The 23,653-nt window shown below is 49.3% G+C and overlaps 1 long non-coding RNA gene across 4 annotated transcripts in view; it reads left to right on the forward strand.

Annotated features, from left to right (window-relative positions):
- Positions 1-11,320: 11,320 nt before the first annotated feature.
- Positions 11,321-23,653, forward strand: part of LOC109251956 (uncharacterized) — a 42,968-nt gene continuing 30,635 nt past the window's right edge. Inside the window, exon 1 of one of the 4 annotated variants that reach the window (XR_008424682.1) lies at positions 11,321-11,417. This is a non-coding gene — a long non-coding RNA (uncharacterized LOC109251956). Of the gene's footprint in view, positions 11,418-11,724; positions 11,768-23,653 lie in introns of those variants that run through there. The other 3 variants (XR_008424683.1, XR_002073787.2, XR_002073788.2) reach the window with 3 other exon arrangements.

Here is a 23,653-nt window from a genome sequence, read left to right on the forward strand (position 1 = left end):
ATGTCAATAGCCCCACGTAAAGGAGCAAAGCAGAAGGAACATTTGTTTGCTGCATATGGGCTCACTTTGCTGGTCCCCAGAGAGCCGATGTGGTCAAGCAGCTTCTTCTCCCCCGAGGGGACAGCCTGATCCCTGCCCAGGGTACTAGGAGAGCGCAGGGCGCAGGATCCGACCTCTGTGGAGAGTGGGGAGGGCTTCCTGGAGGTGGTGACTGCGGGACAGAGGAGTTAACAGAGGGTGAAAGCAAGGGGAGGGCTGGGCAGGTAGGGGAGCTCATGCAAAGGCCGAGAAGGGTGGGCTTCAGTTAGTCAGGGCAGGTTGAGGGAGCACCTTTGATTGTGATAAAGACATTTTCATAGAGAAACGATTCACCTGAAAGGTACAGGGTCTCACCAGCTCTTTCCAAAGGGGGAACTAGACTGAAGCAGATCCCAACTCCTCAGAGAGCTGTGACGTCATCCCAAACACCCCCACGTTCGTACCCGGGGGATAAAACCAGAGCTGCCCCCAGCCGCTTCTCCACCGCTGGCTCCCTAGGGGGGAACAGGATGCCCAGACCCCAAGCTGCTGAGTGTGGGTTTGCAAACTCCTCCCCGGTGTAATCTGAGAGGGTCCCTCGTCCCTGAAGCATAGGGCAGCCAGAGAGGGAAGAAAAAGGCAGCCCCTCCGGTCGGGAGGTGGCAGTTGTAATCAGCAAGAGAGCTTATATGTGAGGCTTGTGTTGGGCGGCAAGATGGGTCGATCCCACACCTGCCTGCCAAAGTCTCTCTAGGAGCCTTGGCTGAGGTCAGTCACATACGCTGGGCAGGTGTCCTCAACAACACGTCACTCTCTCCAGGCTGTGTCCTCGCAGCCGCCTCTGGGAACAGGACAGGCAAGTGGAACCTACGTTCCAAGGACGGGAGGGAGTGAGGGGCCCTCCAGTGCTGGGGCGCTGCTCACAGGTCACATCTTCTCAGTGACCTCCTCCAGCACCGCAGCCAGAAGACTGCGCCAACATAACGGCGAGGCTCCTTTGCCTCAGAAAAGAGCATCCTTCCTCCCCTGTGCCTCTCCCAGGGCTTCTGCATAAAGTTTGCTTAAGAGAATTTGGCCCAAACGTACAGAGAACAGATTGGGGGTCGCTGGGGGCAGGGATGGGCTAGATGGGCGACAGGCATTAAGGAGGGCATTTGTTGGGATGAGCGCTGGGCGTCAGATGTAAGTGAGAAGTCACTGGGTTCTACTCATGAAACCAATACCACACTGTATGCATGTATGTATTTAAATAAGTAGGTAAAAATTTAAGAAAAAGAGAGAGAATTTGGCCCAATCCAGAAAGTGGCCTCTACCTACGCGGCAAGTTTTCAAATGAGATCAGATTTAGACTGAAGAAAGCCGGACCACGGTCTCGTAGAATATTCGACACCTACTGATACTCTCGTGTTTGTAGCTTTCACACACATCTGGACGTGGGAGGGAAGGAAGAGCCCTTACGTGGAGGTGATTATTCTCCCCCACCGGAGCACAGGGCGGCAGGGGTGGAGGGAGAGGGGTTTCTGCCCCCACCTCTCCGGTTGGAAGCTGAGCACTGGTCCCACCACACACGCGCCATTTTCTACTTCTTGTTTTGTTCTAAGTCTCCTTCAGCGCAACAGCTTAACTGCAAGCTGGTTAAATATCTTTTTTTGGAATTTGCTTGGGGCCCTACCCTTCATGTTCTCGGGGCCGTGGAGAAATGGGCCACCGGGTTCCAAAAGAGCACTCTACAGAGCTCTAAGACACAACCTGCTGGTAAGATGAAAACTCTTCATCCCAATGATAATTTCCTTTCCTGGCGGGGTGGGCATGGGGGTTGGGTGAAGCCGAGTGTGTCTGGTCTTAGAAACTCTCGGGTTTGTGGGAGACCCCGGAAGGTGTTTTCTGGATGAGGAAGTGCGCGACCAGCCGGGGAAAATGGCTGGCGAGGCTGTGGCCCAGGTGGCTTCAGACAGAAGCCTAGGGTCCCCAGCCCATGTTCATTTCCCATCTTATGATCCATCCTGGGTTGACCCGAAGAAGCAGCCACACGTGAAAATGGAGAATATTGTTGCCTGCCTTTGAAGGACCCCGAGAAGAAATTGCACTGCGATCTCCCATGAAAGAAGAAAAAAAAGAAAGAAAGAAGAGTCTCCGTGATGGTTTTATCAGTTAACCTTCGCATTGGCTGTAACAGAAACCCTAAATTCACAATGGCTTCCACAACATAGGATTTGTTTCCCTTTTACTTCCGAGTCCAATGCCTTTCTCCCATGTGCCCTCAGGGAGCCAGGCCCCTTCCACGTCACCATTTTTCCATCCTCCCTATGTGGCCCTGGCTGTCATGGCCCGAAGGCAATGCCTAGGACACCAGTCATCCCAGTCAGGCTGGAAGAAAACTAAAAAGAAGAGGCAAGGCATAAATGCCAACTGCCCTTTATGGAAACATCCGTCCTAGAAACCGTCTGCCCTCATCTCGTTGGTCAGAACTTGGCCTGAAGTCAACACTTGGCTATAAGGGAAACTGAGAAATATAGCCTTTATTTTGGGCACCATGTGCCCAGCTGAAAATTAGAGGGTCTATCCCTCTCTGCCATAATGATGCAGGGAAATTTGACACACATATTGATTCCTTGTTTCGCGTTACTATTGTCCGGGCCCGTTCTCAAAACACAAAAGCTTGAGAGGGGTCCCCTTATCTAACATTTCATTGTCCCCTGAGAGCATCAGATTTCTTCCCTTTGTGGTAAGAAAGGCAAGTCATGGGGAAAGGAGACCATCAGAAAAGTCCAGCCCAACCGGGGTCAGAGAAGTTGGCTCTGGAAGGAGCGGGGGAACACCACGGCCACAATCTGTGGCTTTGCCTTGCTGACAGGGACTGGTTCTGCTGATACCCTGCCCACCACCTTCCTCTACTTCCTGTGGCAACGGTAGACTCAATCTCGGCCAGCCTCTCTGGGGGCTTGCGGGATTTAGACAGCTGTTGCCTTATCTTAGTATGGACTGTGGTGGCACAGGGTGTGATTTGCCCAGGCTGGCACGCCAGCTGCCCGGCTAGTTTTAACTGGTCTTAGAGTAGCTCACATTTCGTTGTGAGCAAGGGCTGCTTTGTGCGCATCAGTCATTCCTCAATTTCATCAGCCTTCCAGAAGGATGGAACCTTAGAGTTTGGAAGTGTGACTGAGGTTGGCCAACTGAGCCCACTGGGTAGCTTCTGGAAGGTCCTCAGACTCTCTCAGCTCCCTTTCTGGCCACCAGGTCTTTATATGTACTATTCCTTCTGCGTCTGGAATGTTCATCCCTCCCCTCTTGGCCAGATGACCCACTGAGCCTTCAGAAGACTTCCCTGATGTCCAGGACTAGGGAAAATGTCTCTGCCACAGATTTTCACGGTCCTGTGTGTCTCTTCTTCGTGCCTTTTGTAGCAAAACACTGACTTGTGAGGTTATTTATTTAAACTTTAATTTCATGAGACCAGGCTTTGTCCTCCATGGTGTGCCCTGTACCTAGCACAGTGATGGGTGCATAGTACACACTCAATAAATTTAGCAGAGCTGTGAAGCACACCCCCACCCCCCCGCACCCCCGCCAGCACATTTGCCTCTAACGCGAATACAACTGCACAGAATTTCACAGTATGTTGACCGTGAACCCTCTGCATCGGATTTGTCTGGTCAGGTCCTTTTAAGTGCAACTTTTTGGGATTTATCCCAGCCCTACTCAATCATTTTCTGGATAGGGCCCAAGAAGATACATATGAACAAACTTCCCGGGGAATTGCTAAGCACCAAAATGTTTGAGCAGCCCCACCATAGGGTGTGTGAGAAGTCTGGGGAGACAGCACAGCAGGAGTGTTATAAAGACCCCCAGGCACACAGGAATGCGCTTCTGGGGTAAGACCGTTGTATTCAAGAACGATCTCAGTAGGCTCAAATTTGGAGACAAGGCGGACAAGACAACTTTGCCCTTGGAAATGTGAAAACAGCCCAGACAATTGGGAGACAGCGGTTAATTGAGCTTCAGTAGTCCAGGTCAGGTGGAAATAAAACAAGGAGTGTCCACAATAGTACCTTTGCACAGAGGGCTTTACCAGGTACAGGGAGGCTGATTGTCGGTGGTAACTTGCTATCTTTTTTAAAAATTTTTTTTTTTAACGTTTCATTTATTTTTGAGACAGGGAGAGACAGAGCATGAACGGGGGAGGGGCAGAGAGAGAGGGAGACACAGAATCAGAAGCAGGCTCCAGGCTCTGAGCCATCAGCCCAGAGCCCGACGCGGGGCTCGAACTCACGAACCGCGAGATCGTGACCTGAGCCGAAGTCGGACGCTTAACCGACTGAGCCACCCAGGCGCCCCGGTAACTTGTTATCTTGATCCCCTTCCCCCAGCCCCCCAGCCCCAGGTGTAGTCGGCAACTTCACTTCCTGGCTGGGCCTTTGGAATCACGAGCTTGGGTCTGATTTCAAGCCTCCAAACTTAATACGGCACATATCCCCCTATTAAAGATCTCCAAACCCGCGAGCCAATACATGTAAATCCTTGTTTTCTTTCTAAAAAACCTGGAAGTTGAACATCAGCCACACTGGAAGCTGAACATCAGCCACACTCGCTGAGACCTAAACATGCAATTCAACCAATGACAGGAAGGCCCTTCCAGCAAGAGTTCTACTGAGTAGGTTTTGTTGCTCTTTCTTGCCCGTTCATCTGCTCTTTTACTTCGCAGATTTCCTTTTCCTCTTTTAAATGTTCTTCTCCTCTCTCCACCCTTGACGGTAGGTTCATATAGTTTTTAAGGTTCGTAGATTCTTGGCCTTCCAAGGATTTGTTTCCTCTCATTGCCCCAGGACCCATGTCCTTTATAAAATATTTACCCCAGGTCTTGGATGATCACTGTCATTTCTCTTAAGAAAATTAATCATTATAGGGCGGCTAGTTGGCTCAGTTGGTCAAGTGACCGACTTCAGCTCAGGTCATGATCTCTTGGTCCACGAGTTCAAGCCCTGCATGGGGCTCTGTGCTGACAGCTCGGAGCCTGGAGCCTGCCTTGGATTCTGTGTCTCCCTCTCTTCCTGCCCCTCCCCCACTCGTGGTCTGTCTCTCTCTGTCTCTCAAAAATGAGTAAACGTTAAAAAATTCTAATAAATAAATCAATCATTATATTGTCTCACCAAATACCCAAATCCTACATATGCATTTTATTAGATTTTTAAAATCTCTTTTTAAAGGAATCTCTACACCCAACATGGGACTTGAACTCACAATCCTGAGATCAAGCCTTGCATGCTTGACCAACTGAGCCGGCCAGGTGCCCCCAAATCCTATATAGCAAAAGCTCCAGTACCAAGAAATAAAACAAACCTATGAAAACCCAGCACAAATTGATATATGAGTTGAGATCATCAATAAAGATAAAAAGTTTAAACCATAAAACATATGACAAAAATTACTGTCCCAAAGAGGACCCCCAGTGTAGGAGCTGGAAGGCAGCCAGGGAGAAGTCACTATGCTTGCATTATAAGCTCTTGAAAGCAGGGACGCAGTCTTACCTCGATTTCTCTGCGGTTTCCAGCCAGTGCCTGGCTACAGAGGTTTCAAGAAATACTTATCGAATAACTGATTGGAGGAAGGAAAGGTCTCCATGTTCAGCAGGGACTTGTTAGTTAATGTCCGAGCCATTAGTACAGAGCCCGACGCAGAGGCTCAAACCCCTGAACCGTGAGATCATGACCTGAGCCGAAGTCAGACACCCAACCAACTGAACCCAAGGGCACACCTCAATGACATCTGTTTTACTGTCTTCGTGGGAGGTAGAGATAATGAATGTGAAGGGCTTAGAACAGAATAGAAATTCAGTAAGTGGTAACTTGCTCCCCTTGAACGTAAGCACCACGGGGGCTGGCATTTCTGTCTGCTTTGCCACTGCTGGCTCCTAGTGCCTGAAACAAAAGAAGCACTTAGTAACATTTGTTGAATAAAGGATGCATTTATTTACCTACCAAGCCACTGACTGGAAAGGCATCCTTGTCTTCTGGGCGTTTTTTGTCTTTTGTTTTTGTTTTTGTCTGACACAGAGAGAGAGCAGGAGCAGAGAAGGGGCAGAGGCAGAGGTAGAGAACCCCAATAAGGCTCCGTGCTCAGTGTGGATCCCAAGTGGGGCTCCATCCCACCACCCTGGGATCTTGACCCGAGCAGAAACCAAGAGTCAGACGCTCAACCGACTGAGCCACCGAGGCGCCCCCATCCTCGTCTTTTGACATACGAAAATGGTGGGGTGCTTCGTGTTTCTAGCAGCATCTGGCTTTAGGATTTTGTGACAGACGCTAGGGACACTCGTATTCTTGCTATACAACGCGGGGGACAGCAGGTAGATACCGTGTCCAACATGTAACTTCTCAGACCCCACCACAGACCTGCAGGACGAGTTCTGGAGTGGGAGCCAGTAACCCGCGTGAACGAACCCTTCACGGATTGTGACACCCGCCAGAGCCCGAGGCCCGGAATCGCTGGGGTGTGCACGGCCCTCCTGGGCTGTGACCACCGATGAGCCGGCCACCTGATGCCTAAGAACAGTTGACTTGCTAGAAAGCCTCGCCCACTGGCGATTTTCGGGTACGACGCTAGTCCTCGGGTGGAGGACTTTCAGGAACCAAACTGAGCGGCAGGTCGTGAGTTCACGTGCTTATTCAGCTCCCTGGCCTCACCGGGGGACGTACTGCCCACACTGCTGTTTCCATCGTGACGGCCGTTAGGGATGCGTGTTTGGGTCCCCCCCCCAAATTCATACGTTGAGGCCCTACCCGCCCCCCCCCACCAGTGTGGTGGCATTAGCAGGTGGAGTCTTTGGGGGACGATTAGGGTTAGAGGAGGCCGTCAGGGTGAAGACACCTGCTCCCGTCCAGCCATGTGGAGACACAAGAGTGTAAGCCGGCAAGAGGCCCTCCCCAGTTCCCCACCACGCTGGTGCCCTCCTCTCGGACGTCCCGCCTCCAGGACGGGGAGCAGCTAAGTGGCTCTTGTGTCAGCCACCCGGTCCACGGGACTTTGTGATAGCAGCCCGAGCTGATTAGGACCGCATCCTCCCAGCCGGCCGTGGCAGAGCGGACCAGGGTGGCATGGACCCAGGGAAGCTCGGTCTGCAGGCCAGCCCTCAGCCCTCAGCTCTTGTGTTCACAAGGATGCAAGCCGAGCCACTGTCAGAGACCCAAAAATAAAGTGGCTCAAAAAAGGAGCAGTGTTTCTTTCTCCTGTAGGAGCCTGGAGAGGAATGGTCCAGGCTGGCAAGGTGGTTCTGCTGCCTGGCGTTATCAAGGGACCCCCCCCCACCCCGTTCCTCCTGTGTCATTCTGGCATTCTCTGGACTGTCGTCCTTCTTTGCCCGACTACGGCTGAGTCGACACCATGTCCGCACTCCATCTTGCCGCAAGGAGAAAATCCAGGACAGGTGGTTTGACTTTAAGAAGACGATGCCAGATTTATATATCTCGCTTCCATTTATACCCGGCTCCCCACACTGTCATACCCAGCTGCGAGGCGGACTGGGAACGGCAGCCGACAAGTGCACCATGGGCTCACACACAGCACAGAGGGCTGGAGGAGGAGGAGGAGGAGGAGGAGGGGGAGAAGGAGGAGGAGGGTGAAGGAGGGGGAGGAGGAGGGAGAGGGAGGAGGAAGGAGGAGGAGGAAGGAGGAGGTAGGAGAGGAAGAGGAAGAAAAGGAGGAAGAAGGAGGAGGGGGAGGAGGAAGGAGGGGGAGGAGGAAGGAGGGGGAGGAGGAAGGAGAAGGAGGAAGGAGAAGGAGGAAGGAGGAGGCAGGAGGAGGAAGAGGAAGAGGAGGGAGGAGAAGGAGGAGGAAGGAGAAGGAGCAGGAGGGAGAAGGAAGAGGAAGGAGGAGGAGGAGGGAGAAGGAGGAAGGAGAAGGAGGAGGAAGGAGAAGGAGCAGGAGGGAGAAGGAGGAGGAGGGAGGAGGAGGAAGAGGAGGGAGAAGGAGGAGGAAGAGAAGGAGGAGGCAGGAGGAGGAGGAGGAAGGAGAAGGAGGAGGAAGGCGAAGGAGGAAGAAGGAGGAGGAGGAAGGAGGGGGAGGAGGAAGGAGGGGGAGGAGGAAGGAGAAGGAGGAAGGAGGAGGCAGGAGGAGGAAGAGGAAGAGGAGGGAGGAGAAGGAGGAGGAAGGAGAAGGAGCAGGAGGGAGAAGGAGGAGGAGGGAGGAGGAGGAAGAGGAGGGAGAAGGAGGAGGAAGAGAAGGAGGAGGAAGGAGGAGGAGGAGGAAGGAGGAGGAGGAAGGAGAGGGAGGAGGAAGGAGGGGGAGGAGGAAGGAGAAGGAGGAAGGAGAAGGAGGAAGGAGGAGGCAGGAGGAGGAAGAGGAAGAGGAGGGAGGAGAAGGAGGAGGAAGGAGAAGGAGCAGGAGGGAGAAGGAAGAGGAGGGAGGAGGAGGAAGAGGAGGGAGAAGGAGGAGGAAGAGAAGGAGGAGGCAGGAGGAGGAGGAGGAAGGAGGAGGAGGAGGAAGGAGAGGGAGGAGGAGGGAGAAGGAGGAGGAAGGGACACAGCAGCCTCTGCCCCAGTCCTCGACAGCTTTCAGTTCCACTCCCTCCGGGGCCAGCTGCCCCATGCAGCCCCAGCCCTGGATTCCCGGGAGAGTTCTGTATCTTTAGATGAAAACCCCCTTCTCTTGAACTAGCTCGAGTGAGAAACCATTCTTTGTTACCAAAGGCTCCGGTTTAGAACAGCGTACCTTAAATTCCCTGGCGAAGTACGTTGGAGGTAAGCGTAATGTGACCAGGGGTGGGCTCGGAGCAGGCACTGAACCCAGGCGCGGCCGCGCAGTTGTGACCACACCAACGGCCGTCCGGCGAGATGAGCTGGAACTGGCCCCGAGTGGGAGTCCTGAGCCATCCGGCACGGCCTTTGCTGCCTCCGTGCAGAGCCCCGAGCCCAGGCACGGCCGGAAGTGTACTTACTGGGCTTTGGCAGCTTTCCGCGTCCTTCCGCATCTTTGCCCGTGGGATCTGGGCCGTCAGAATTCCTCATCCCGTGCGCGTTCCCCTGAGCTGTGCCGTGCACTTGACCGCGGGCTCCTCACGTGCGAACCTCCAGCGAGGGGGGACTTTTAGGCCCATTTGGCCGTTAGCCTTGGTTTATTAGGGGTTTTGACACCTGAGCGGGGTCCTGGCGCGCACAGCAGCATCTCTATCGTCATGTCAGGGTAGCCGTCTGGGGAGAGAATTCCCTCCCCCCCCTTCCTTTAGTTTTCCTCCCTCGTTTAGAATGGCTCATGGGTCTGCGACTAAGGGCTTTCGCTTCCTGGAAGAATACGCGGAACTTCTGGGTCTCTCCTCTCTCAACCTTGTTTCCTTCTTCTCCTGCCTTTAAGGGGACCGTTGGCCCCACAGTGCACCTGCCTGGATCAAATAAAGCACCAGGAATGTATAGGGGTGTGTCCAGGGTGAGGGGAATCAGGAGAACCCTCAACGAGATTTCACACACTCCAAGGTGAATACTAAGTCAGTCTTAGACTCAACCGGCTCAACACCTGTCTTTCGTCGTAACTATCCTGGTTTTCCTGGCTCTGCCTTGGGGTCATTTGTCCTTCCACCCTTCCACGAGACGCAAGGGGAGGGGGGCATTACAGTCTGCGACCTTCCGTTCATGGCAGGCTTTATGAAAGGAATGGAGAGGGGAGGGGTGGGGGTAGGCTCAGCAGTAGACGAAGGGACAACATGCGCCAGGCACTGCTCGAAGCTTTTAGTCCTCGAAGACCCTGGACAGGAATTAATATTTCAACCCATGAGAAAAATCGAGGCTTCAAAAGATTAAGTCACTTGCCCAGATCACTGCTAACTGACAAACGGTGGAGGCAGAATCTGAAGAAGATTGGTCTGTTTTAAAAAAAAAAAAAAATTTTTTTTTTTACGTTTATTTATTTTTGGGAGACAGAGTGTGAGCGGGGGTGGAGCAGAGAGAGAGAGAGAAACACAGAATCGGAAGCAGGCTCCAGGCTCTGGGCTGTCAGCACGAGCCTGACGTGGGGCTCAAACCCATGAGCCGTGAGATCATGACCCGAGCCGAAGTCAGACGCTCAACCGACTGAGCCACCCAGGTGCCCCAAGATTTGTCTGATATTTAAATCCTGTGCTCCAAATTGGCTTTACCACATTTACGCTGCGGCTTCCATTAATAGTTGTCTGTTGGCAACGAGGAAAGGAGTGAGGCCCATTTTAATCGCACACTTTATTGGTGGACAGAGACTGGGGGAGAATGGGAACCATGGAGAATGAACTCGGTCATTGATCTTGAGGAGCTATGTCCTGCCACAGCCTTATTATTCGACTCCGGGAGAATCCACTCTCTCTCCTGTGACTTAGTTTTACTGCCAGATTAAAAAAAAAAAAAAAAAAAAAAATAAAAATATATATATATATATATATATATATTCCTAGTGTTTGAAGGGCTCAGTCAACATCTAGGTGAATGACCATATAAAAACTCTAGCAGGTAGGAACACATATGAATATAAATGATAGATTTTGAATACCCCATTTGAAAGCATTCCATACAGAGCGATTAAAAAAAATTTTTTTTAATGTTTATTTCTGAGAGAGAGAGAGACAGAGCATGAGTGGGGGGAGGAGCAGAGAGAGAGAGAGACAGAATCCGAAGCAGGTTCCAGGCTCTGAGCTGTCAGCACACAGCCGGATGCGGGGCTCGAACTCGTGAACTGCGAGATCATGGCCTGAGCCGAAGTCGGATGCCCGACCGACTGAGCCACCCAGGCACCCCCGTGCAGAGCGATTTTAATTTCGTGTTGCTTTTGCACTAGACTTAAGTTTCTTAAAGGTAGGCCCCTCGTCTTTGTCAAGGAATCCTCAGATGCTAGAACTGAAAGGGACTTTAGACATCGTAAAAATAATCTGTTTCCTAGACAGGGCCTAGCGCCTTGTCTCGTATTCAGCAGATTATTCAATAGCAGTTGAACAAATGGTGAATGTCTTTATGTGCTTTGTAATCTGACCTCACCTCCGCCCCTGTGCGCAAGGACACAAGAACACCCTGAACCTCTGAGCACATTTTATGCAATCATTAATTGCTCCACGTGGAGTTTCACCGTTTTATGAGCTTTTTCCTCCTGAAATGACCTTCACGACAGCTTAGGTGTAGTTTACGAGACGGATCCAGCGTCCCCCAAGCAGCCTGCGGAATTCAGCCCCGATTCAGCCTCTCTCGGACTGCCTGAGGCCCGCCGCGATCACCAAAGCAGCACCTGGTTAACGCCGTGAACCCGGCTCTGCTTACTTCATCGGCCTGAGCTTCTCTGGCGGTGCCGGGGGCCGGATCGGTGACCCCACCGCCGCCCCCCCCCCCCCCCCGGCTCGGTGGGTGGGCAACCCCGTGCAGTCACCGAGGTCAGCCGTGGCCCCCTTGAGATTCTTAGTAAGTTTCAGACGAGCCGCTCTGCACCTTCGGTTTGCAGCGGTCTCTGTAATGATGTAACTGTCCTGCTTGGCTCCCTGGGTGCGCCCCTGCGGTTTCTCTCCCCCACAGAGAGCTCCCCGCTCCCCTGCTCAAAGGCAGGCTTACCCCCTGCCCCACCTCGGGAGGAATCTGAAATCTACCTGGCCTTTAGAACAGACTTGTAAATGCACTATTCAAAATAGTCTGCTTTCTTCGTGCACGTTGCGAAAGTACTGAAATGGAATGAACCCGGGTTAATCATTGACCGGGGCCAGCCACTAGGCTGTGGGTTCACATATTTCTTTTGACCATCACCTCAGACCCACGAGGTAAGGGCTGCTATTCTGATTTTACACACGGGAGTCTTGAGGCTCAGGGCGTTTGGCGAGTGGCAGGGCCCAGGCACTGAATTCTTTGGTTGGTTTGACTGCAAAGCTCGTTCTGATTTCCTTGCGTTTGCTCATCTGAGGCCTGGAAAACCGCCCTCGAGCTCATAGCTTTGCCTCCAAACACTCCATGACCTTTCCCACGGCTTTCACTCCTTCCTTCTTGCACGGGACCTTTCGCAGTTGTTTGGTTAACAATTCGGTCGCGTTACTCTCCCATATCAGGCTTTGAGCTGTAGAGCAACTTTCCCAGGACCGCGCGTGAAGTCAGGACCGAAGTAACATCATTGCCTCACTGATGGGGGTGGGGGTGGGGTGGGGGGCAGAATGCAAACGCCGGGACCTGGGTCCAAGCCAACACTTGTGGCATTTGTTGTACCCAGTGGCACGTCCAGCTGCGTCATAGAAGGTGGCGGCCACGTACTCGTCTTTCTTCACAAACCTCTGTCCAGACCCTGCTGTGTGCCAGGTACCGTACTAGGCCTTGCAAAGGCCATAATGAAAAAGGCGTAGCTCCTGCTTTCCAGAAGGCCACAGACTGGCAGAAAGGCGCTGACTCTTAACCTCAACGTTTTGCTAGCCATGGTTCTGAAACTGAGGACTCAGTCAGGACTCAGAGCAAATTAGGAAATGGATGTGATGTTATTTCTGAAGCTCATTGGAATTCCTGCTCGCCCGAACCTTGTTATCGATTAGTTGGTTGGGTGTCATCACCGGCATCCTTGGATTCATAGCTGACTCTGGCCAATTTTGCATGACCCTCTACCTTAGCAGATAGAAGTACCATTTTTCAAGATTGACATGAAAAAAAAAAAAAACCCAAACAAGTTCCGCCCTGGGTCCCCACCCCCTACCTGGCCGCAGCGCTTTGTAAAATCACTGATTGTTTTAACACCCTCGAGAAGCCAGCAGGGCAAGAAGGCCAGAATTATGCCCAGCAAACACAGGAATGGAGCACAGCTCTCTGGGAGTGTTTCCATGGTAACAGTGATAACAGCTTATATTTATAGACCTTCTATCTCCAAGGAGCTCAAAGCACTTCAGACGCATTATCTTCTGCAGAAGAGAGAGAGAGAGGACAGAGGGACGGAGAGAGGGAGGAAGCGAGAATGAGAGAAAGAAGGAGGAGGAGAAGGAAGGGAGAAAGGGAGGGAGAGAGGGAGGAAGGGAAGCAGGGAGGGAGGGAGAGCATGAGCAGGAGATGGCAGAGGAGGGACAGAAAGACCGGGGGTGCTATTATACGCATCTCACAGATGGCACAGAATGGGGGCCTCGGTGACCCAAGGTGGCATGGTAAGCCAGTGGCAAATGGTAGACTGGATGGACTGGAGGGGCTCCTGGAGCCCTCACTGCTGGCCTCGGGCAGATGTTAGGGCTGAGCTGCCGAGTCCTAGCATCTAGCTCTGCTCAGTGTCATCTGGGTGATCAGATAACTCCAGGGACGTCAAAGGCAGTTTGGCTCAACTATCGTTGACATGAAACACAAGGGACGATTCTTCTATGGAGATTTGAAGATAATGTTCAGGGCCCTCATAGCCACATAGTCACCAGACAATCCCAGACGGTATTCCCAGGAACGAGAGGCTTCGATGTTCTGATAACCTCAGACAAAAAGGACTGCACACACATATAGAGGGTCTATACCCATTGATGGAAGTGGTTCTTTAAAGCCATTTCACAGTGTCCCTAGGACCGTCGGAGGGAAAGCATCTCAAACCATCCGCCCTGAGACACACACCTGTTCCATTAGACGTGAAAGGTGGGGTAGATTTATTTGAAGGCTACAGCCTAGGAACTTGACAATGAGTTCTGTGAATCCCCGATCTGCCATTTTTTTTCTCTTTTTGGTGTTGTTTACAGAACACTTTGTATGGGTAAAGCCACAGCCTCTGTAGAGGCGTAAACCCTGAGGTGGGTCGCAGCGATCTCGAACTCCTTCATCCGGGAGTCATTTCCGGCCTCATTCCTTTTTAGTCGGAGTTTACCAACCCTGGTCCCGGCGTCTCACCCTCCTAGACCTTCTGTCCCTCTGCCCCCCGCCTGCCAACCTCTTCACTCCCCATTTGGTCTTTAGAAAATAGGATCTATCTTCTCTTTTGCAAAGACCTGTGATCTGCAGAAGATTCAGCCAACACTTGGCAGCCCTGAGAGGTAAGGTCTATCCCCTGTGGGTCCTCAGGGTCCTTCCAGAACAATCATGCTGGTTCCTACATCGCTTCTTGTCCACCTTCACGGGCCTCAGGGACCCCCCCCCCCCCCCCCCCGGGTTAAGGGGTTGTAGTTTGGTAACTCGAGTGGAAGGTTTAAAATGTTTGATTTACAGGGGTGTCTGGGTGGCCCTTCTGGCCCCTAGCTTTGTGCTATAGGCACTCGGTATTCGTAAATGAGTGACAGTTGTATGGCTTCACCCTCCTGCCCTCCCTCTGTCCTCACACCTTTTTCTTGGCTCCCTATTCGTCTTCCTTGAGGGTCCCGCGCGTCCTGGCCCCTCCGGCTGGTTGCCATGTAGCATTTTATCTTTCCCCGTCCCAGCCGTTAACCACACAGCAGGGCGTTTGCTTATGCTCACATGAGTTCCTAGACGTCTTCTGTCTAGTGTCTGTTGTATGTAGAAAACACTATTTTGAAGGTTTACGCTTTGGGTTAAAAATTAATATTCTACTTATTAAAGTTAAAATTAGAAAAATATAGTTTATTTTAGTTCAGCTTACAGAAGTAATTATTTTATGTCTTAGTCTAACAGAGCTTAGCAATCATTCCTAAAGGGCCTACGAATAAAGTGCGGTAATTACCTCTTAACATGCTGAGCCGTCATTCCAAATTTTATGTACACATTCATATACGCATGTACATATATACAGCACACACACGTATATATCCATATCTATTTGAATTATCAGACAGAGCTTTCCGGAGTACTTTCATACTTACATACATTTGAGCCCTTAAATTTATAAATGCAAGGTTGCAGAGTTGTCTTACGTGTTCCAATAAATTTAGTAAGAATTCAACTTAAAATCGTAAAACTCCACATTCGTTACTCAATTGTATTTTAAAGTGGCATTATGAGGCTACCCTTCTAATTTGCCCAATTCTCTTAAAAATTACAAATACACAAGACAGTAAATATATACGATTTTCTCTTTAACATGGGCTATAAAATACTCTGGTTTGGCTCTCTCGCGTCTTTCCAGGCTTCATTCTCAATCTTCCTGGTGTTAAGAAACACATACCTGGGGCACCTGGCGGGTCACCCGGGTCTGCCTCTGGATGTTGGCTCTGCACTTGACAGTGTGGAGCCTGCTTGGGATTCTCTCTCTCCCTCTCTCTCTGCCCCTCCCATAAATATTTAAAATAAGAAGAAGAAGGAGAAAGAAACACATATTCTATCTAACGGAAGACATTTGCCACACAGCTTACGAGCAGAGTTTTGGGCAGGACGTTGGTTTGCTCACCGTTGAAGGGACTTTTTGAACGGGTACGAGTCGGAGACTTTCACACTTAAAAGGTGGCTCTCCCAGGTCCCCTGGCACTTTGTCTAATTTTTTGTGCCCTCAAGGAGGTCTGAAGCCCCTATTCTTGTTGACTGGGTTTTGCCTTTCCTTGGAGCCTTAAAATTGGGAAATATATTCACAACACTAGATAGCTAAATACGGAAGAACTTAATACGAAAAATAAATAGATTTGATCTCAATGGGGTTCTCGGTTCCTTCACAGTCTCTGCGTCGTACCACCCTTAAGGTTATTCGTTTGATATCCTGTTGAACTTCGTTTGCCTTGTCCCAACTCTCGAGGTCATTCACCCCCCTCCCCCCACCCCGCTCGTTGCATCCTCCATTAGGCGGTGAGCTCTCTCAGGGTAGGACAAGCCGTGAGCCCAGAAGTCAGCACATTGGTCGGCACAGAGCAGACAAACGTTGTCATCTGACCCTCCGGCTACAGGCCGGCAGGGAGACACCTGTAGCCGAACCCAGGGGTGGTTATGGCCCATTGCACGGAGACAGACGGTGCGCTGTGGGCAAGGAGGTGTTAGAGAGGACTTAGGAGGGCCTTGGGCTGGCTCGTGTTGGGGTGATTTGGGGTGGGGCCTCGGGAAGCCGACTTTGCTGTGAATCGGATGCTGCCAGAGAGCAGAGATCACCGTGATGGGGAGGTTGGCCGGAGGAAGGCGAGAGGCGCGATCAGGACAGAAACGGCAGTCATTCCTGCTAGTCAGGAAGGCAATGTTGGCTCGTTTGGGGGTTTCGACAATGCCCACGTTCTTGTCTGTTCAGACACATCACAGAGCCCTCTTGTCTGGAACTCGCTTCATCGCCGTCACGGGGTGGCCTGTTCCGCTCTCGGGTGAAATTGTTTCTGTTCCACGGAAACACCAAGACCTGGCCACGAGTGCCGGGCCAGCTGGCAGTGGCGGCAAGGGGTAGCCGTGGTAGGAGGCTGGCTCCCGTGTGGACTCTAGGACAACCCTAGGTGGCCGAAGGGCCAGATCCCATCCTCCTCTCTGCCCTCGCTGGGCCTCGGGGTGTAGCTTATCAGGGGGGCCTCGGTTCCTGGTTCCTCTTCCTCCTCCTCTCACCATCTCTGTCGGTAACTGGTACCTTTCAGTGTAGCAACACTGTCCTTGGAGTCTGGAGAGCAAATCAGAGGTGCTCAGGGGCTCAAGGCCGGCTGGCCAGCGGGCGTTCCCTCCCCTCGCGGGCGCTCGCCCATCCTCCTCCAGTCCAGACCTTCCACCCTGGCTGTTGGAGTCAGTCAAGCTGGCACGGACCAGGCTCTCAGCCCCCTGCGGCTTACTTGCCAAAAATATTTCTGCAACTGGAATGCAATTTGGAAAATGTCTTAACAAACAGAGTATCTTGGAGAATATTTTAACTTCCCTGATCAAGGTATGAGGCACTACTCTTCCGGATAATATAGCTCTCCCAGCGCTTAGAGATGGAGATCCTGGTTCACCCCGGTCCCTGACATCACCCCGGTCCCTTCAGTTGGACACCTTTCAAACGGAATTTGACGGGATCCCAAACATAACACGCTTAGGGTGCAGAGAGATGCTTAAGAGCCTGGCTCAGAGAACTTTGACTAGGGGGGGAAGAAAAGTCCAGAGACGAGTCTGTCCCACTATCCTACTCTCACTAGCCATGCAGAATCACTTTGATAAAGGCAACTTTTGGAGAACTACTCAAACATTTAGAAGATAAGAGTATACATATTTATATGCATATAAATATATATGTAAGGCTCACATACCCACACGTATACAACATATATAATATATAACATATATATCATATATAACACATATATCGTATAGATCATGTATATATGATACACACATATCATACGATATATATACATCTTCTTCCTCATTTGACTGATGCTGTGATTGTGTTAGCAATAACGATGACCTTCCTTTGCAAATGCTTATTAAACCGACAGAATGAAGAAGGCCTTGATTACTCCTTGGTTTTTAAATTAAATTGCAGGGTATCTTTAATCAATCAACCCTACCAATGAACCAACAAGTGCCTTTCCTGAGAGGAACTGTCAAATGAACAAGTAAATGGCTGGAAGTGGACAATAGGCAAAATGTAGTGGTTTATTTATTGTTGATGGACACTGACCTCTTTATAGACTTCAGTTTTAGCTTTTATGAATATGTCAAGGGCAAAGTACAGAATCCAGGTATGCAAGAAGATCCTTGTGTAATGGGGCATTCACTACTCTGAGAGCGGAGAGACCTGAATTCTAGTATCAACTTAGTTGTTAAATGTTGACCTTAAGCAAACAAAAATGCCTGGATCTCGGATTTTGTAAAATCAGAGGAATTACACTAACAGGTTTAGTAGGTTGCTTACATCTTAAATATTCCAGATTTTACAGGGATACATGCATTTAGTCAATTATTTAATACAGGAAGCTCACAAGAAATAATAACTCTTATCATTAGTGCATGCTGCCACCAGGTGAGGGTAATGTTTTGCCCATAAGATCGTGTGCTCCAAATTGTAGGCTTTTGCCATACCTGTGTTGTATCTGGGCATGCCGTATCTATATCCTATCTGAAACATATGTAATACTCTCACCTTTTGCCTCCTTTAAAACAAATATTTGTTTAAACATTAAGCTTAGCCATTATCACGTACTTGCTGGCCCGCGTCTCGGTCTGCTCATGATCTGATTTTATCTATCGCCTATAAATGCTTCTTGGCCTGGAAGCTTGGGCTGGGCTCCTGGTAGGAATAATATAGTACATATCTGGGCCACTAAGATCCTGAAAAAAAACAAAAAAACAAAAACCTTGTCCAACCAGAAAAAAAGTCATTTCCCTATTTCTCCTCAGGACGGGGGGAAAACAAAAATGGCTGGATCTCAGTTTTTGTAAAATTAGGGGAATTACACTAACAGGTTTAGTAGGTTGCTTACATCTTAAATATTCCAGATTTTACAGGGATAAATGCATTTAGTCAATTATTTAATACAGGAAGCTCACAAGAAATAATAACTCTTATCATTAGTGCATGCTGCTACCAGGTGAGGGTAATGTTTTGCCCATAAGATTGCCCATAAGATTTATGCTTTGCATAAAGATCCTAGATATTAACAGTTTAATTATATGCCTACTGAAAATGTAAACATTATAGCAGGCATTTTTGATAAATAAATTTTAGGTCGTTTTCTTGGTGAGCATCTTTTACTTTAAAAACCTGCGTAGGAAGTGAACTATTTTAACAATAGCCTATCTGAAAAGACTTGCTTATTTTTATTATTGGGTACTGTATGGTAAATAAAACAAAAACACAAATTCACAGGGGTTTTCAAACTCTTTTATACTAAGAGTTTCAGGAAAGAAGGCCCTTCTCATGAGCTTGGTTTCGGTGCCCAAAGCTTAATCCCGTGACCTTCAGTAGCAAGATCATACCCACAACATGTGGCAGCTGGAGACAAAGAAGGAAGGACATTAGGAAACATTCGGAGGACAGAATGTCTGGCATTAAAACCTCCCATTAGCACCAGAGCCTGCCTTCGGCACACAGATCTATTCTGTTGATTTTGGCAGTGCGTCTACCTTGTCATGCCAATAAAGTTAACTGAGGTTGAAAATTGATTGATAACACAACGCAGTTCTGTCTGTCTCTCCTTTCCCTTGGTCTGCGATTTGGCTTAGCTGAATGTGGCAGAACCCCCTCTTTCCATCCCCGTGTTCTTCCTCCTCTCTGGGTCAGGACCTGGGTAGCCCCTTCCTGTGGGAGAGGCAGGCTGCCTCAGGAAATCGTCTTTCCTGGCCTCCTCCTACCTCTACAGGCACTTGATGTCTGTTTAAGGAAAATTTAGCTGCTATGTACTCTGCGAAGTGTATTCAATGGTGTTCTGTCTACAGACGTATGTGTGCCTAGTTAATCCATTTAGGCAGAAAAAAAAAATAACATGACTCTAGCTAAAATAGTCTCAGCAACATGAGAAATGCTTTAGCACCTGTTCCACAGCTCACGGGGCATCCTTCTGACCTTGCAGAAGCTTGGATGCATCCTTCTGACCTTGCAGAAGCTTCTGGACCTTGCCAAAGAGGTGTGCCCCCGGGAACTGTGGATGGAAAAGAGACTGGAGGGGCGAGAGTGCCTGCGAGGTCTCAACCTGAAAGGACAGGAAGGGGAAGGAAGGAGCTACTTGGAAACTACAGGCTGTTAGATCTGCAGAGCTCTCTGGTGCTTTCTAGTAGAACCAACTCATATTGTAGGCAAAGAGGCACAGTCCCCAAAGGGTAGTCGTCTGCCCAAAGACACGTGGCTGATTCAGTGACGAAGCCAACTTGGAATCCCGGGTTTCCTGACTCCTAGTCTGGTAGTGTTTTCCTTACACCACACTGTCTGTTTTACTTGTGAGACTACTGGCGCTTCTGGGAGACAACGGACTCTAATCGCAACCTCACCGCTGATGTTGGACATGACTTTGGGTGAGTCACTCTCTCGGAGCCTGTTTCGCTCTTTCTTTTAGCTGGGACAGCGCCGGGCCAAGGTGACGCACAGCTACAGCTCAAGCATTCTGGAGATAGGTGCACTCTAGATGTTTTTATTCTGTGTGTTTCAAGGAATGTTCTGAGCGGTCGATTGTACCCACACGTGTCTTTCTTTGTTTTTCTCTACCTGGAGATTGCTTGGTCTCCTGATCAGAGCGTGTTAGAAGCAGACTAAATCTGACTGCTTCTGTATACGAGTTTCGCTTATTCCAGAGATCAACCAAATTCTGCTAGCACGTGAATCCTTCCCTTTGAGGCTGCCCCCAGAATGGCTGAGAAAGTGATTGCACCCTGTAAATCGAGACAGTGAAAACACAACACACAGCTAGGGCTCTCTTAGAATGACCGCCCTTCACAATTTGACCGGGACATTACAAGAGAATAATGACTTGGGCGTTTTTGGCTTTGAGCGAATCTAAAAGTTGAAATGGTGCGAACTTCTAAAACGGACACACGAGGCAATAGCTACTCACGTTATTAAACGATTCTTTGCGCTTCTTGCAGACTTTTCTTCCATTAGCATAATGGAGAACACAGCTCAATTTGTACACATCTATTGTGCAAAGTAGCTGACCCCAGATATGCAGAACGCGTTCAGAACCTCGTCTTTGCCACACACGCGCTACAGTCCTAACAATCTCTGTCTTCTCCCGTTATTGACTCATATTAAAGACGTTGAAAACTGAAAAAATAACGTACGTCTTCTCTACAAGGCACGTAGAACTATTAGGACAGAATAGAAGGTCACCTGCGGTAGGTTTCTAGGAATTGCTTGGTCGGAGGCCATTCTTACTTTAAGGCTGTTGATGTACATCTTCAAACTGCCCTATAGAGAAGTGGTACCCCTCCCCCCCCGCCATCTGTGAGTTATTTTTTCCCCTGCACTCCCACAGCCATGCCCATTATATTTTAAGATACTATTTTTTAGAACAGTTTTAGGTTCACAGCAAAATTAAGAGGAAGGTACAAAGATTTTCCCACACCCAGTCTGCCCCCACACCTGCACACCCCCTTGCCCCGCAGAGTGCTACGCTTGTTACAACTAGTGAAACCGTATTGGTACAACCTAACCACTCAAAGTCCATCGTTTACATCAGGGTTCACTTTGGGTATTGGACGTACTATGGGTTTGGACAGATAGATGGTGGCGTGCATCCGTCATTATGGCATCGTACAGAGTACTGTGACTGCCCTAAAAGTCCTCTGCGTCGTGACTGTTGGTCCCTGCTGTCCCCAGCCGAATCTTGCCAATCATGGGTCTCTTCACTGTCTCCAGAGTTTCTCCTTTACCAGAAGGTCATATAGCTGAAGTCACACCGTATGAAGCCTTTTCAGATTGGCTTCTTTCAACTCGGCAATAATAGGCATTTAAGGTTTTTCTATGCCTTTCCATAGCTTAGTCGTTCGTTTCTTTTCAGCACCGAATAATATTCCATTGTCTGGATGTCGCACGGTTTATTTATCCATTCACCGACCGAAGGGAGGGGCATCTTGGTTTGTACCCAATTCTTGGCAATTATGAATGAAGCTGCCGTAAACTCTACGTGCAGGTTTTTGCGTGGATATAAGTTTTCAATTCCTTTGGGTAAATGAGGTAAAAGTGTGTTTAGCTTTGTAAGCAATTGTCAAACTGCCTTCGATAGTAGCTGTGCTATTTTGTATTCCCACCGGCAATGAATGAGAGTGTCTGTTTTTTCACATCTTCGCCAGCATTTGGTATTGTCGGTGTTCTTGATTTCGGCCATTCCGATAGGGATGGGGTGGTATGGCGTTGTCATTTTAATTTGAATTTCCATGATGAGAGACGACGTGGAGTTTATTTTCACACACCCTAATTGCCATCTCTATATCTTTTTTGGTGAGGTGCCTGCTAAGACTTGGCCCATTGTCCTATTTGGGTCGTTTGGGGGGTTTCTTCTTGTTGTTGAGTTTTAAACGTTCTCTGCATATTTTACATACTAGCTCTTTGTCATATGTGCCTTTCGCAAATATTTTCTCTCAGCCTGTTGCTTGTCTTCTTGTTCCCTTGACAGTGTCTTTTGCAGAGCGGACATTCTTATTAAGTTTAATGAAGTTCGGCTCATCAACTGTTACTTTCATGGATCGCGCCTTTGGTGTTGTCTAAAAAGTCATCCCCATATCCGGCATCATCCAGATCTTCTGCGTGACCTTCCAGGACCTTTGGACTTTTGTGTTTTACATTTAGGTCTCTGATCCATTTTTTAAGATGCTTGTGTCATTTTGAGAGAAAGAGAGAGAGAGAGGCAGAGAGAGAGGGAGACAGAGCATACAACGCGGGCTCCACACTGACAGCAGAGAGCTCGATGAGGGGTTCTAACTCATGAACCATAAGATGTTGAACCAGCTGAGCCACCCAGGTGCCCCTCTGATCCATTTTGAGTTAATTTTGGTGAAGGGTGTAAGGTCTGTGTCTAGATTCTTTTCTATTTTTTTTTTTTTTGCATATGGATGTCCAGTTTTAGCACCATTTGTCAAAAAGACTATCTTTGCTCTGTCATATGGTCTTTGCTCCTTTGTCAAAGGTCAGTTGACTATTCTTTTTAAAAAAATTTTTTTTTTTTTAACGTTTATTTATTTTTGAGACAGAGAGAGACAGAGCATGAACGGGGGAAGGTCAGAGAGAGGGAGACACAGAATCTGAAACAGGCTCCAGGCTCTGAGCTGTCAGCACAGAGCCCGATGCAGGGCTTGAACTCACGGACCGCGAGATCATGACCTGAGCCAAAGTCGGCCGCTTAACCGACTGAGCCACCCAGGCGCCCCTCAGTTGACTATTCTTATGTGCACCTATTTCTATCCTGTTCAATTATTTTTCTATTTTCTGTTCTTTCGTTAATACCACACTGTCTTGATTATTCTAGTACCATTGTAGGTCTTGAAGTCAGGTACCTCAGTCCTCTGACTTCCTTCTCCTTCAACACTGTGTTGGCTATTATGGGTCTTTTGATATACGTTTTAGAATCAGTTTGTCAATGTCCACAAAATAACTTGCTGGGCTTTTGATTTGGATTGCACCGAATCTACAGATGAAGTTGAGGAGGATTGACATTTTGACAAGATTGAGTCTGCCTATCCATGTCCATGGACTGTCTTTCCAATTATTGCATTTGATTTCTTTCATCAGTTTTGTGGTTTTCCTCATAGCGATCTCCTACTTACTTTTGGAATCATTTTTAATATTTACATACAAAAGATAATCACTTTCTTTAGACACATGCACAGGTCTCTAATAGCCAACAGGGGCAGAGGAAATGAGGTCCCGCCCTGTCCCCCACAGTCCCCATCCTGTGGTTGAAGCCACTGCCCGGCCCTCCCTCCTTCCCAACATGGCAACTCACAGAGGTTGCTTTACTCTTTGGTCGTAGTGCGTTATGTATTCCGCGGTGGGTGCGTGTCCCTTCCCAACATCTCCATGCTTAAAACCAAAAAATGGTTAGGGGTACATCCTTCCCAGTGGCATCAGTTCCTAAGCTATAGTGGGATAGCTGAGGAGATCCGGTCACGAGTTCTTTCGTGAAAGGGGTGCGAGGGCCAGAGCTGGGGTAGCTGTGGCATTGCTGCACTCTGGTATCAGAGTGAGGACAGAAGAGATGGGACAGCACGGAGGGCAAAGTGCCAAGCGGGAGGGGGGGGGGGTCTTGGTGAGACCCTGGGGACAATTCTCCCCACCAGGTTTAGATAGATCGATGTACCAAAGTTAAAAAAAAAAAAAAAAAAGAATCCAAATAATCTCCACTCCAAACACTGTTGACTTTTCAAACTTGTCCCACCGAGATAAGTCATACAGCAGTAAC

The sequence above is a fragment of the Panthera pardus genome, unplaced genomic scaffold, assembly GCF_024362965.1.
Source record: "Panthera pardus isolate Hobbes unplaced genomic scaffold, ASM2436296v1 HiC_scaffold_21, whole genome shotgun sequence".
NCBI classification, from domain to species: Eukaryota; Metazoa; Chordata; class Mammalia; order Carnivora; family Felidae; genus Panthera; species Panthera pardus.